We start from the raw sequence: 11,913 nt of genomic DNA on the forward strand, positions 1-11,913 counted from the left end.
CATTACTGGGGCTTCCTAGGTATAGCTAGTGGTAAAGAACCTGCCTGCCAATGCAGGAGACTTAAGAGACACAGGTTTGATTCCTGAGTCAGGAAGATCTCCTGGAGGAGGGTATGGCAAGCCACTCCAGTATTCTTGCCTGGAGAGTCCCATGGATAGAGGAGCCTGGTGGGCTATAGTCAGTGGGGTCATAAAGAGTTGGACACGACTGAATGACTGAGCACAGCATACGATAGTGTCATTACTATGAAAATATTGTAATTTTTATATGTTCTAATATTCATTTTGCTATTTTTAATATAATTCTTAATCTACTATGAGAATTATCCTTAAAACAGATATTTTTCTTTTTCTTGCAATTGAAGTACAGCTTTCAAGTCATTTGGAGAATTCTACTATAAAAAAGATGATAATAGTTTATAATCTCTATATTTATAAATAGCAATATTTTAAATGCTTGCATAACAATGAGGCATAAAAATTATATTTTACAAGTATATTTAGAGCTTTATCACTCTATAAATGCATATGGAACTCAATTTCTATGATTTCTGCAGAGGCTAGTGTTACTTAGCTTTCTAGCTGTATGATCATTTTTCCCCACTTCTGCATTTCCCAAGAGGGCATATCTTGATGAAGATCTTCTCTTAACTGCTGTGTAGAGTTGAAGAGATAGTAGCTTTCACTCTTGTCAACCTCTCCTCCAAGCATCTTTCAACTCAGTTCTTCAGGAACTGGGGAGCATCTGACTGCTTCTCTTGAGCCAATATAAATCTCACTTCCTCCAGCAGAGTCCGAGGCCGTGGTCTTAACCTCACTTCTTTATGACTTCTGTCTAGTCACACTGCCCCAAAGGGTGCTGTCCTAACTGTATTAAATTTCACTCTGTAATACTAATTTATCAGATGAAACATATGGCTACTAAAGCTGGGCAAAACCCAGGAAGCATGAAGTCCTTTCATTATAATTTTACCACGGGCACATGGCACACAGTGGATATTTGCTGAAATGACTGTCTATTTCTGTGGCTTCCAGATAGAGTTTTCTGTCGTGCAGCTCAACTTTGGATGGAAGAGATAAATAGGAAGAATGGAGGGACTCCCAGAGTAGTTACAGTGGGCTCTAAGTGGGAGTAGGAACCACATTAGTTCTAACAGGATATTTGAGGAAATATGAAGGAGTGTTTATATCAAAGAGCATGCAGAAAAAGTTGCAAGATGCCTTAATAAAAATCTTTCCTTATTGTTGTAAGATTCAGGCCCTTTCCTACATAGAAAAAAATAGAAGCAGTTCTATAAAAATAAGACGAGTTACTGTGGTGTTTTTTTTTTAATTTTTATTATTGATATACTAGATATATCACTGGTCAAACACTTGAAGCATTTAAATAATATTAGAAGAAGACATAGAGCTTCCTCATGGAATTATGTTTTTATATCCTAGAGACTAAGGCATATACTAGATTTTAGGAAAAAACATTTCTGGAAGGGAGTGTTCTTTTGGTAACAAGCTCTTTTACCGAAAGGGAGGGCCTTTTGGTAAATCATGGTAATCATGGGAGGGCCCATGATTGTTTAAAATTTTTATATATATAATTCAATTAAAATTTATAATTGTTATCTTTTAGAAACAATGGCTCAGTGGGTAAAGAATCTGCCTGCAATGCAGGAGACTCGGTATACACGAGTCTCCACCCCTGAATCAGGAAAATCGCCTGCAAAAGGAAATGGCAATTCACTCTAATATTTTCGCCTGGGAAATCCCATGGACAGAGGAATCTGGAGGGCTCCTCCATGGGGCTGCAAAGAGTCAGACACGACTAATAATGCAGCACGCACACATTATTTTACTTTTTATGATTCATTTACTGGTCTGAAGATGAACTTTTTTTTTAATCAAATTGATTATTTGGTATCAGGATACAAAACAAGTGTGTGCACATATAAATATATGCATACATAATATAACACGTGTTGTAAGAACATAACTAAGACACAAACTGAATTTTGCAAAATTAGCTTTATGTTAATATATATAGACAGAGCCACAATGGAATTTTCAAAACACTAATGTACCTTGCTAATAAGACATGAGTGAGTGCCTGTTATACCTGGAAGGTTATCCTAATGCACCTCAGTTGCCGCATCTTGGGAAGGCTGTGTTTGTTCACCAGGAAGATTCAGTGTTGGTACTGTGGGTGCTTCTAACTGGAGATCCGTGCCATTGTGACTTCACGGGTTAGCATTAACAGTAGTGAGTAGTATTACAGAACAACTGGAAGAATTGTTTTAATGTTAAACTCCTTCCATCCAAGGATAGCACTTCTGAAAATCCTCCTTTAAGTTCCCAAAGAGTCCTAGATTGTTCTTATGGAAAAACTTACCTCTTTAGAGAAAAATCAGTGCCATGTGAAATCTAACTGAATTGAGGCTCGCTTTAAAGAATGTACTGTACTCTCTTGTAAAGTACATTTCTAATCTGGTTGTAGACCTGTAATACAAGAACCACCTTCATTTTCTGATGAGAAAACAGGCTCAGAGAGGTTGAGGACCGTAACTCAAGTTCCGATAGACGGGGTGTGGTGGGTGTTAAAGATACAATCTAGGTCTCTAATCTCTTAAACCACTGCTTTTTTTTTTTTTTTTAAAGCATGTTTCTTTCCTTTCTCAGTTCTACTAATTGGCATTTTCTAAGTAAACTTTTACTGGTACTTATGTATTTTTAACTTTTCCTGAGAGGCATTTACAAATCAAATGAGAACCTTGTCATAGCTCATGTAGAAATTCCCAAGGGACTTCCTTGATGTTATCTATTTGCATCTCCTTTCTAGAGAAGAAAGTGCTGGCAATCTTTGAAAAACAACAATTGTCCTTTTACAAAGTAATCAGAAAACAAAGTTGCCCTTTTTTGATTGTTCACTTTTTCAGGTCTCTTTGGTGACCACTGTTTCATCCTTTGTTCCTTTTCCAAGTCACTGACACTGATTTAAACAGCTGCAATACATAGGACTTACTCTGAGAGGGTGTATGTGAGGCCATTCTACCTTATGCATCCAGAGTTACCAAAGTTGAATTTGAAATAATGAATCATAATGTACATAATCATAATATCACATTGTGATTTTACATATTTTCTCTTTCCTTTGTTATGCATCTCTTCAGAGATTATCAGGGTCATATCCAGAATGAAATTTCAATTGTGGAATTTTATGACCATCAAAATTGGTTATTGTCCTGTAAATGTCATTCTATGATAAACGTACTTTTATTTTAAATGCAGTTAAGTATCTTCGACAAGCTAGTCACTATTCTGTGAGGGAGCTCTGTCCCTTAGAAATTGAAAAAATTGTCACTGAGCTCTCAGTGAAGATGAGGAATCCTATTACTCATCTCATATCTACTTTCTTTTTCATTTCTTACAAGAAGTTTTTTCAGTCCTTCTCAGTTCTCCTGGAATCTCCAATCTTTGCTCTCTTATCCTCTCTCTGTTATGAGATAGCTTCATCTCCTTCACGGAGAAAATAGAAACTGTCAGAAGAAAACTAGCTCAACTTCCACTGCCAAATCCATTAACATCCTTCATCTTCCTGCCTCTCCTGTATCCCCATATTATAATGGAAGAAATACCTCCCTCCAATCCAAGGCTCATCCTTCTGACTACTCTGGATCCCAACTCCTCCAGTCTTCTGGGGAGGCTCAGTCTATTGATTATTCCATCTGTTTTTTCTTTTAGTGGTATTTCAAACCACTCCTTCTCAACTAGCTCTTTCCCTTTATGGATTAAATGTAGTCAGACCTCTCCTATAGTGAAAAAAAAAAAAATCCCTCAACCCTACTTTCCCTTCCTGTTAATACACTGCTACTCTCTTATCACACTGAAGTTTGTTGTAAGAGTTGTTATACATATTATTTCTCATTTATCTCCCACTTGATCCTCAATCCAATTACATCTAGCTTTCTTCCCCCTCAACTCTGAAATTACTTTCTGTACATTTATCAATCATTTGTGAATGAGATAGATAAACATTTAGTGATGAGAAAAGATGTTTTGATACAGTATTGAGTGAAAAGGTAGCTTACAAAGCATAATATAGCATAATCTATTGCCTTTATTTGGAATATAGTGCAATGAATTTTAACTTATCTATAGATTCATGTAATCATATCGTATACAGAAAAGTTCAGTCACTCCAAAGAACTCCTTCATTCTACTCCCCCTGCTTCTCAACTGATAACCTAATAATCATTGATCTAGTTTTTTCTTTTCAGTATTAGTTTTTGCTTTTCAAGAATGTTCTATAAATGGACTTTCTGCAAGTGTCTTCCTTTCCTCAGCCTAATGCCTTTGAGAGTAATCCAAATTGTTTTGCAGATCAATACTTCATTTTTTTAAAATTGATGAGCGATGTTCCATTGTATAGATGTATCAGTTTGCTTTCCATTCATCAATCGAAGGACATTTGAGTTTATTCCACTTTAGAGCAATTATGCATAGAGTTGCTGCAAAAGTTTGTTTACTATCTGAGTATCATTAGTATTTTTGATTTTAGCAATTCTAAGAGGTATGTAGTGTTATCATATCACAGTTTTAATATGCATTTCATTACTGGGGTAATATTCATGTGCCTCTTTGCCATTCATGTATCTTTGATTTTGTGTCTGTTCAAATCTTTAGCCTAGTTTTAAATTGGTTTGTTTTGTTTTCCTACTGTTAAATTTCTTGAGTTCTTTATTTTTTCTTATTACAAGTCCCTTGTTGGATATGTGATTTGCAATTACTTTTTGCCACTCTTTAGCTTGCTGTTTCATTCTCTTAACAGTGTCTTAAACAGAGCAAAAGTTTTTCTGTTTCAATCCAGTCCAATTGATCAATTCTTTTTCTCTTATGGATTGTGATTTTGGTGACATCTTTAAGAATTTTCTGCCTAACCCTAGTTATAAAGATTTTCTCCTGTATTTTATTCTAGAAGTTTTATAGTTGTATATTATATATTTGGATCTGTGAACTTTATTAAGATCATTTCTATGAAGTTTGTATAGAGATTCATTTTGTTACAAATGGATGTCTGATTGTTCCAATATGATTTTGAAAAAAACTATCCTTTATTGTTTTTACATCTTTATAAAAAAATCAAATGGTGACATTTTCTCTGGATCTGTTTTAATTAATTAATTAATTAATTTTAATTGGAGACTAATTACTTTACATTCTTGTGGTGGTTTTTGCCATGCATCAATCTGTTTTTGAACTCTGTTTTGTCTCATTATCTACCTCTTTCTTTGCTAATACTCCACTATATTGATTACTGTAGCTTTATCGCAAGTCCTAGAATAGGAGAGTAGTATTCTGTCACCGTTATTCTTCATTTAAAATTGTTTATTCTACTTTAGAATCAATCTATTATATGTGTAGAATTTTGCTTGAATTTTTATTGTCATTGGGGATAATGAAATCTTCATTATATAAAGACTTCCAATTCATGAACACAGTATGTCTATTCAGTTCTTCTTGTTTTACTTTCTCAGCGTTTTGTAATTTTCAGTATATATATTTTGTACATATTTTGTTAGAATTATACCTGAGTATTTTATTTTTTGTAACTGTTGTAAATATTTTTTAAAATTCAGTTTTCAGTTGTACATTGCTAGCTTGTAGAAATGCCATTGATTTCATAGGTTAATATTACAGTCTATTCAGTTGCTAAACTCACCTGTTGTATCAAAATTTTGATGAGTTCCTTAGGATTTTATACATAGACAATCATCCTTTCCACAAATAGAACAATTTTATTTTTTCTTCTCCACTATGTGTGCCTTTTACTTCTTTTCTTTGTTTACTGGCAATAAATAGGACTTGCATTCAGTAGAGTGTTATATAAGAGTGATGAGTGTCATTGTCTTGTTCTCTATTCTTAAGAGAAGGAAGATAAACCTGTTGTTAGCTGTGAGTTTTTGTGTAGGTGTCTTTTACAAGTTTGAAGAAGTTCCCTTCTATTTCTGGTTTGCTTTTTTTTTTCACTGTAAGTTGATATGAATTTTGTCAAATGCTCTTTCTGCATCACTTGGTATGATAATATGATTTTCCTTCATTAGACTGTCAATATGATGGATTAGGTTGATTGCTTTTTAAATATTAAAGCAGCCTTACATTCCCAGGATAAGCCTTACTTGGTTACGTATTATCTTTTATATTTCTGCATTCAATTTGCTAATATGCTCTTGAGGATTTTTACATATATATTCACAACCAATATTTGGTCTTTAGTTTTCTTTTTTAGTAGGGTCTCTTTCTGGTTTTGTTATCAGAGTAATTTTGGCCTCATAAAGTGCTTTGAGGAATGTTCCTTTTTCTTCTATTTTCTGGGAGAGGTTATGTATAAATGAAGTTAATTTTGTCTTTAAGTGTTTCAATTTGCCAGTGAAACCATTTGATCTTGAAGATTTCTTTTCCATAAGAAAACTTAAGTAGAAATTCAATTTCTTTTATAATTTTAGGACAATTTAGGTAACATATTTCATCTTGTGTGAGTTCCATTATTTTCTAGGGTTTCAATTGGTCATTTCATCTAAGTTGTTAAATGTAGATGCAAAGAGTTGTACACATTTATTTTCTCATTATCCTTTTCATGTCTGCTGGGTATATAGTGATATTGTTTCTTTCATCTGATGTTGGCAATCTGTGTCTTCTCTGTTTGTCAGTCTTGCTAGAAATTTATCAATTTATTGATGTTTTCAAAGAATAAACTTTTGTTTCATTGATTTTCTTTATTGTTTCCTATTTTCAATATAATTATTTCTCATTTTAACTTCTTAATTTATTTTCCTCTCCATTCTTTACATTTATTTTGCTCTTTTTTTTTTCTGGTTTCCTAAAGTAGAGGCTTAGATTATTGATTTGAGACCTCTCTTCTTTTCTAATACAAACATTTATGCTGTAAGCTTTCCTCTAGGCACTGCTTCAACTGCATCTCACAAATTATCGTGTTGTATTTTGGAGCTATCCTTGTCTATACTCTGGTGTACACTGTGGGTTGGCTAGAGAATACTGGAGGCAGGGAGAAATGGTAAACTTACTGCTGGTGTTGTGCAATTTTGAATTCTGTTCTTCATCCCTAATCGCTCTGCTACTGTTTACTTCCCAGAGTCCTCAGAAAGCTGTTTTATGCATTTTGTTTAGATTTTATAGCTCTGTTTATTATAGTTAACAAGGCAGAGTGAGTCTTACCCAGACTCAGAATCTTCCTTAACCTTTTAAGTCCTTAAAAATTACTTTATTTTTGTTTAAAGACTCAACAGTGGAGGATGGTTAGCTTTGTATTTCTAATGCTATACCCAGAGCTTTTCCATGTTGAGTCTGATGCTCTGAATATCCAGGGTCAGCTGTCCATTGATGAATTTTAGGTCAGTAAATCCTATGCAAGTGTTCAGAGTTGTTTCAACTCTCAGACTGTCAGTGACACTGGACACTGCCAATCACAGACTCCTTGGTACACTCTTTCCACGACTTCCATACTTCCACAATCTCTAATTTTTCTTCTTCTCCCGCCAAACATTCCTTTAATGTGGCTTCTTCTGGATCTTTGCTGTAGACTCATAGTTTTTCTCATTCCACAAGGCAGACTCATCATTCTGGCACTCACTTTTCCTTGAGTATGCTTATGGTTTTTCAGTATTTATCTTTAGTCCAGCACTTTCTCCTGGGTTCCATATAAATGTAATTTCTTTCTAGATGTTTCTGTTTCTATATATTGTAGGCACTACAGAATCACATTTCCCTGTCTCAATAAAGGACACCCCTATACATTGAATTGCCAACTAGAAATAGAAATATTCTTAAATATCCACTGTTAGTTCCTTCCTACAACATTAACTCAATTACTGAATTTATTCCTTTTTATTTTTGCATCAATCCCCATATCTTAAGGCTTCCGGAATTCACCTCTGCTTTGTCTTCCTACTGCCTGCCACCTTGTCTGGGCTATTCTACTGTCTTCTAAAATATTTTACCCAGTTCATTTGCACTTACTTTTGCTTCCTCCCAGTCCATTTTATTGTACAGCCAGAGTGATCTCTGAGAAATATAAATTTTACATTATCACTTTCCTCTCTAAATTTTATAAAATGTTCAATTGCCTAATGTTTCATTTCTTAAATGCTATTAAAGGTATTTTGCAATGTACCATGTTATCCTCAAAAATCACTCAGTCTCTTGGCATTAGTTTCCTATCACTGCATAACAAACTGCTATAAAATTTAGCAAATTAAAACAATACGTATTTAGTATTTCTTAGTTTCTGTGAGGCAGAAATTTGGCCATGGCTTACTGGAGACTTCCGCTTCAAGGCCTCTCATTAGGCTTCAGTTAAAGTGTTGGCCTGAGCTAGGCTCCTAGGTGAAGGCTCACCTGAGGACAGATTTGCTTCCAAGCTTATTTACATGATTGCTGACAGGATTCAGTTCCTTAATTGTTGTTGCAACTGAGAGCCTCAGTTCTTCCTTGGATTTTGGCTAGAAACCTCCTTCTTCACGTGGACCTCTCCAACAACTTGCTTCATCAAAGTCAAAAGGAGTCTCCTGGCAGCACAGAAGTCATCTTTTTTTAGCCGAATCACAGAAAGGACATCCCATCACAGGCGAGGTCTCACTCACTCTTAATGAGCATGAATGCCAGTAGGTATGGGTCTTAGAGTCCCAAAGGAACCTTCTTTTTCTAATTTCTTCTCTTAATTTCTCTGTGCTGCTTTCTGAATTATTACCTAAACTTTTCCAACTTACCAATTCTCTATTCAGTGGTGTCTAGTCTACTGTTTAACCCACATATTGCATTTCTTCAGTTACGATATTTTTCATTTCTATGATTTTCACTTGAAATGAAACATGCCAATTCTCTTTTCCTCAAATCCCTTATTCTTGTTTTCTTTTCTATTTGGATGTTTTAATTAACTTATTTTGAAGCCCCCTTCAATTTTCTCTTTCGTTTTTTTTTCTTAGTTAAGAATCTACCCACTTCTCCATCTTCTGACCATCTCTCATGGCAGTAATCCCTATGTGCTTTGTAATTTTTTTATGTCTATAAGTATGTCTTCAGTGGGACTTACCTTACTTGGAAACACATGGAAATTCCATTTATATTCAAGTTTCTAGAGACATCACTGTAAGATTGATTTATCAGTTGCTCCTAAGACCTTATAATACATACAGGTTCTAAAACATTTTCTTTCTTAATCTTCTAGGAACTACTCTTCCTTGGTTTTCCTCCTTCTTTACTACCATTCCTTCTCATTTGTCATTATTGGCTCTATTTCATTCAGCTTCTTGACTCTAAATATTGTAATTCTACCATGAGCTCTGTCCTATATACTCTTCTCTTTTCAAGGAATCTCCAGTCACTTGGCTTTAAATTTTATCCATACTGGATGATTCACAAATCTGTCTCTCTCCAACCATAAAGTATATACTTATTAAATTTCTAATTCAACATCTCCACTTTGATCTTTAATAGGCATCTGAATCTTAAAATTTCCGAAATGTTTACCTGAATATATTCATAATGTTGAAGTGAAGAGGTAACATTTGAAGACAAAAAAATAAAACTTATCCCAAAGTTAGGACCACTAACTCAGTGGTCCTCAACTTCAGAGTTGGAATGTGAGAAAATTTTGATTAGAAATCCAGATTTGTAAGCTACCTTTGCAAAGAGTCTGCTATGGTATTTCTCAGCTAAGATATGGGGATCTGAGTCTTAATATCCCAGGTAATTTTGATGCAGGGATCTAAGCACAACACTTTGAAAAACTTTTTCTTTCCTAATGTCTTTGGTAGGGTTCCTAATAGTGATGCCAACTTGGTTCTCATTACTCAGGGACAAGGCAGGACTGAGTCTTTTCACATATACAACTGGATAGGGCTGGAAATTCTAGTTGTGTTTCAATTGCACTTAAAATTAGATTTTTTTCATCTTTCTCTATAGGCCTATTTTCGTACAAGAGACCTTATTAGTTGGACTCACCTTTTCTATTTTTTGGGGATTGATATCACATGTTGTATGTTTAGCCACCCAGTCATGTCCAACTCTTTGCGACCCTTTGCACCATAGCCTGCCAGGCTCCTCTGTCCATGGGATTTTTCAGGCAAGAATGCTGGAGTGGGTTGCCATTTCCTTCTCAAGATCGAACCTGCATCTCCTGTGTCTTGTGCATTGCAGGTGGATTCTTTACCCACTGAGTCATCGGGGAAGCCTGATATCATATAAAAAGAAAGATTGAAGATAAATGTCTCAGGTCTTCATTAATTTTTCCCCTTCTCATAAATCCGTGTTTTCTGATCTTCTGAGCTACTTCGTTTTCTTAGTGAAACTCTTTGCCATCCCCTACCATGTTTTTTTTTTTTTTTCCTTTTTCCTCTTCTCAAATCTTGCAAGGACTTCCAGTCTTTTTTGCATGTTAATTTTTTAATTAACACGCCTATTTCTATAGCACTATCTTGTCAGATAGGGTTATAATCCCTCTTTTTGGTAGGAGATCCAATCCCTCAGGTGAGAAACGTAAATTCATTCAAGTGTGCAATATGCATTTCTGAAACAAGGGACCATCTTTAAGTGAGGCATGTTTACAAAGTCAGCTAAGATAAAAATAGTATCTCCATTCTGTTTCTTAACCTTAAGGTGACCACTCCGTTGTTGCTCTTTACAATGTCAGACTCAGTCCTGTAAGAGGGGAGGGAGGAAACTGTTCACCTATAGTATAGAAATACTGTGGGACAGTGGCCCCAGCCTTTTTGGCGCCAGGGATCAGTTTCGTGGAAGAGAGTTTTTCCATGGACAGGCCTGACAGGGGATGGTTTGGGGATGATTCAAGTGCATTACAGTTATTGTGTACTTTATTTCTGTTATTGTTACATCAGCTCTACTTTATATCATCAGATATTAGACCCTGGAGGCTGGGGGCCCCTACTGTAGGACACTACAATATAATTTATTAAATCACTTTTAGTAAAATTTAAACAAACATTTGTGGTCAGAAAGTTAATATATCTCTAAAACATTTTATCACCATTCTCCATTAATAAAACACAGCAAGAATATTAACAGTGGAGGACCATATTCATTTATATATGTTCCTAATGACAGTGTCATTTCCAAATCTGAGGAATTCCTACTTCATTCAGAGAAACAAAGTTTATAGTTATTTCAAGGTCACACTATCTAATCATCATTGTTGGTGAATGGTTATAGTAAATTGATTTCTTTTTCTAAAAAGTTACAGTCTATTCAGCATACTGAGGATTGAAGACATGAGGACTAGTTTCTATTACTGTCTCAGAATTCACGTAGAATTTAATTGTGATTGGAATGATCTAAAAGCCTAAAGGCACTGGGACCCAATGGTCTCCAAACAATTACATCACGGTGAATGCAGTTGAGCTTACTGAAAAAAAATAACCTGTCTTCTTATCCCTAAGTGAGAGTTGAGAGCATATTGGTAAAATAACGTTACTGAAAGTGATGTAAATATATGCTGGTCACAGAGGCTTGATGGAGGGGAAAGCTATAAAAACTAGAAATTTCTCTACTATAAATATTTGGTAAGAATTCAAGGCACCCCAGAATTCTTATAAAAAGAGGTAAGTCATCTTCTGGGGAGAGCATTTTTACAGCTTTTTGTTGCCATAGGCATCCTGAGGGAAAATCTGTGGTGCCTAGGTTGCCAGGTACAACGTGGATGGCATTATTATGTTGTGATCTGTTCAATCTGCTTGTCGTCTTATATAGAAGACCTTATTTGCTTTTCTATTTGGCATGTGACCTAGTGATACTCTTTAGACTTACATGTATATGTTATCTGTTTCCTTCTGTGGCCAATGATAAAAAGAATAAAAGAGCTATTCAAGTCAATGGATATTTACCTAACAGACA

At 35.0% G+C, this 11,913-nt stretch overlaps 1 protein-coding gene across 3 annotated transcripts in view; it reads left to right on the plus strand.

Moving 5' to 3' along the window:
- The window catches only part of PTPRR (protein tyrosine phosphatase receptor type R), a 275,773-nt gene that overhangs the window by 13,490 nt on the left and 250,370 nt on the right, over positions 1 to 11,913 (plus strand). The window lies entirely within an intron of this gene.

This window comes from Bos grunniens, chromosome 5 (assembly GCF_055505025.1).
Source record: "Bos grunniens cultivar Pamir isolate PY7600 chromosome 5, Bosgru_T2T1.0, whole genome shotgun sequence".
NCBI lineage: Eukaryota > Metazoa > Chordata > Mammalia > Artiodactyla > Bovidae > Bos > Bos grunniens.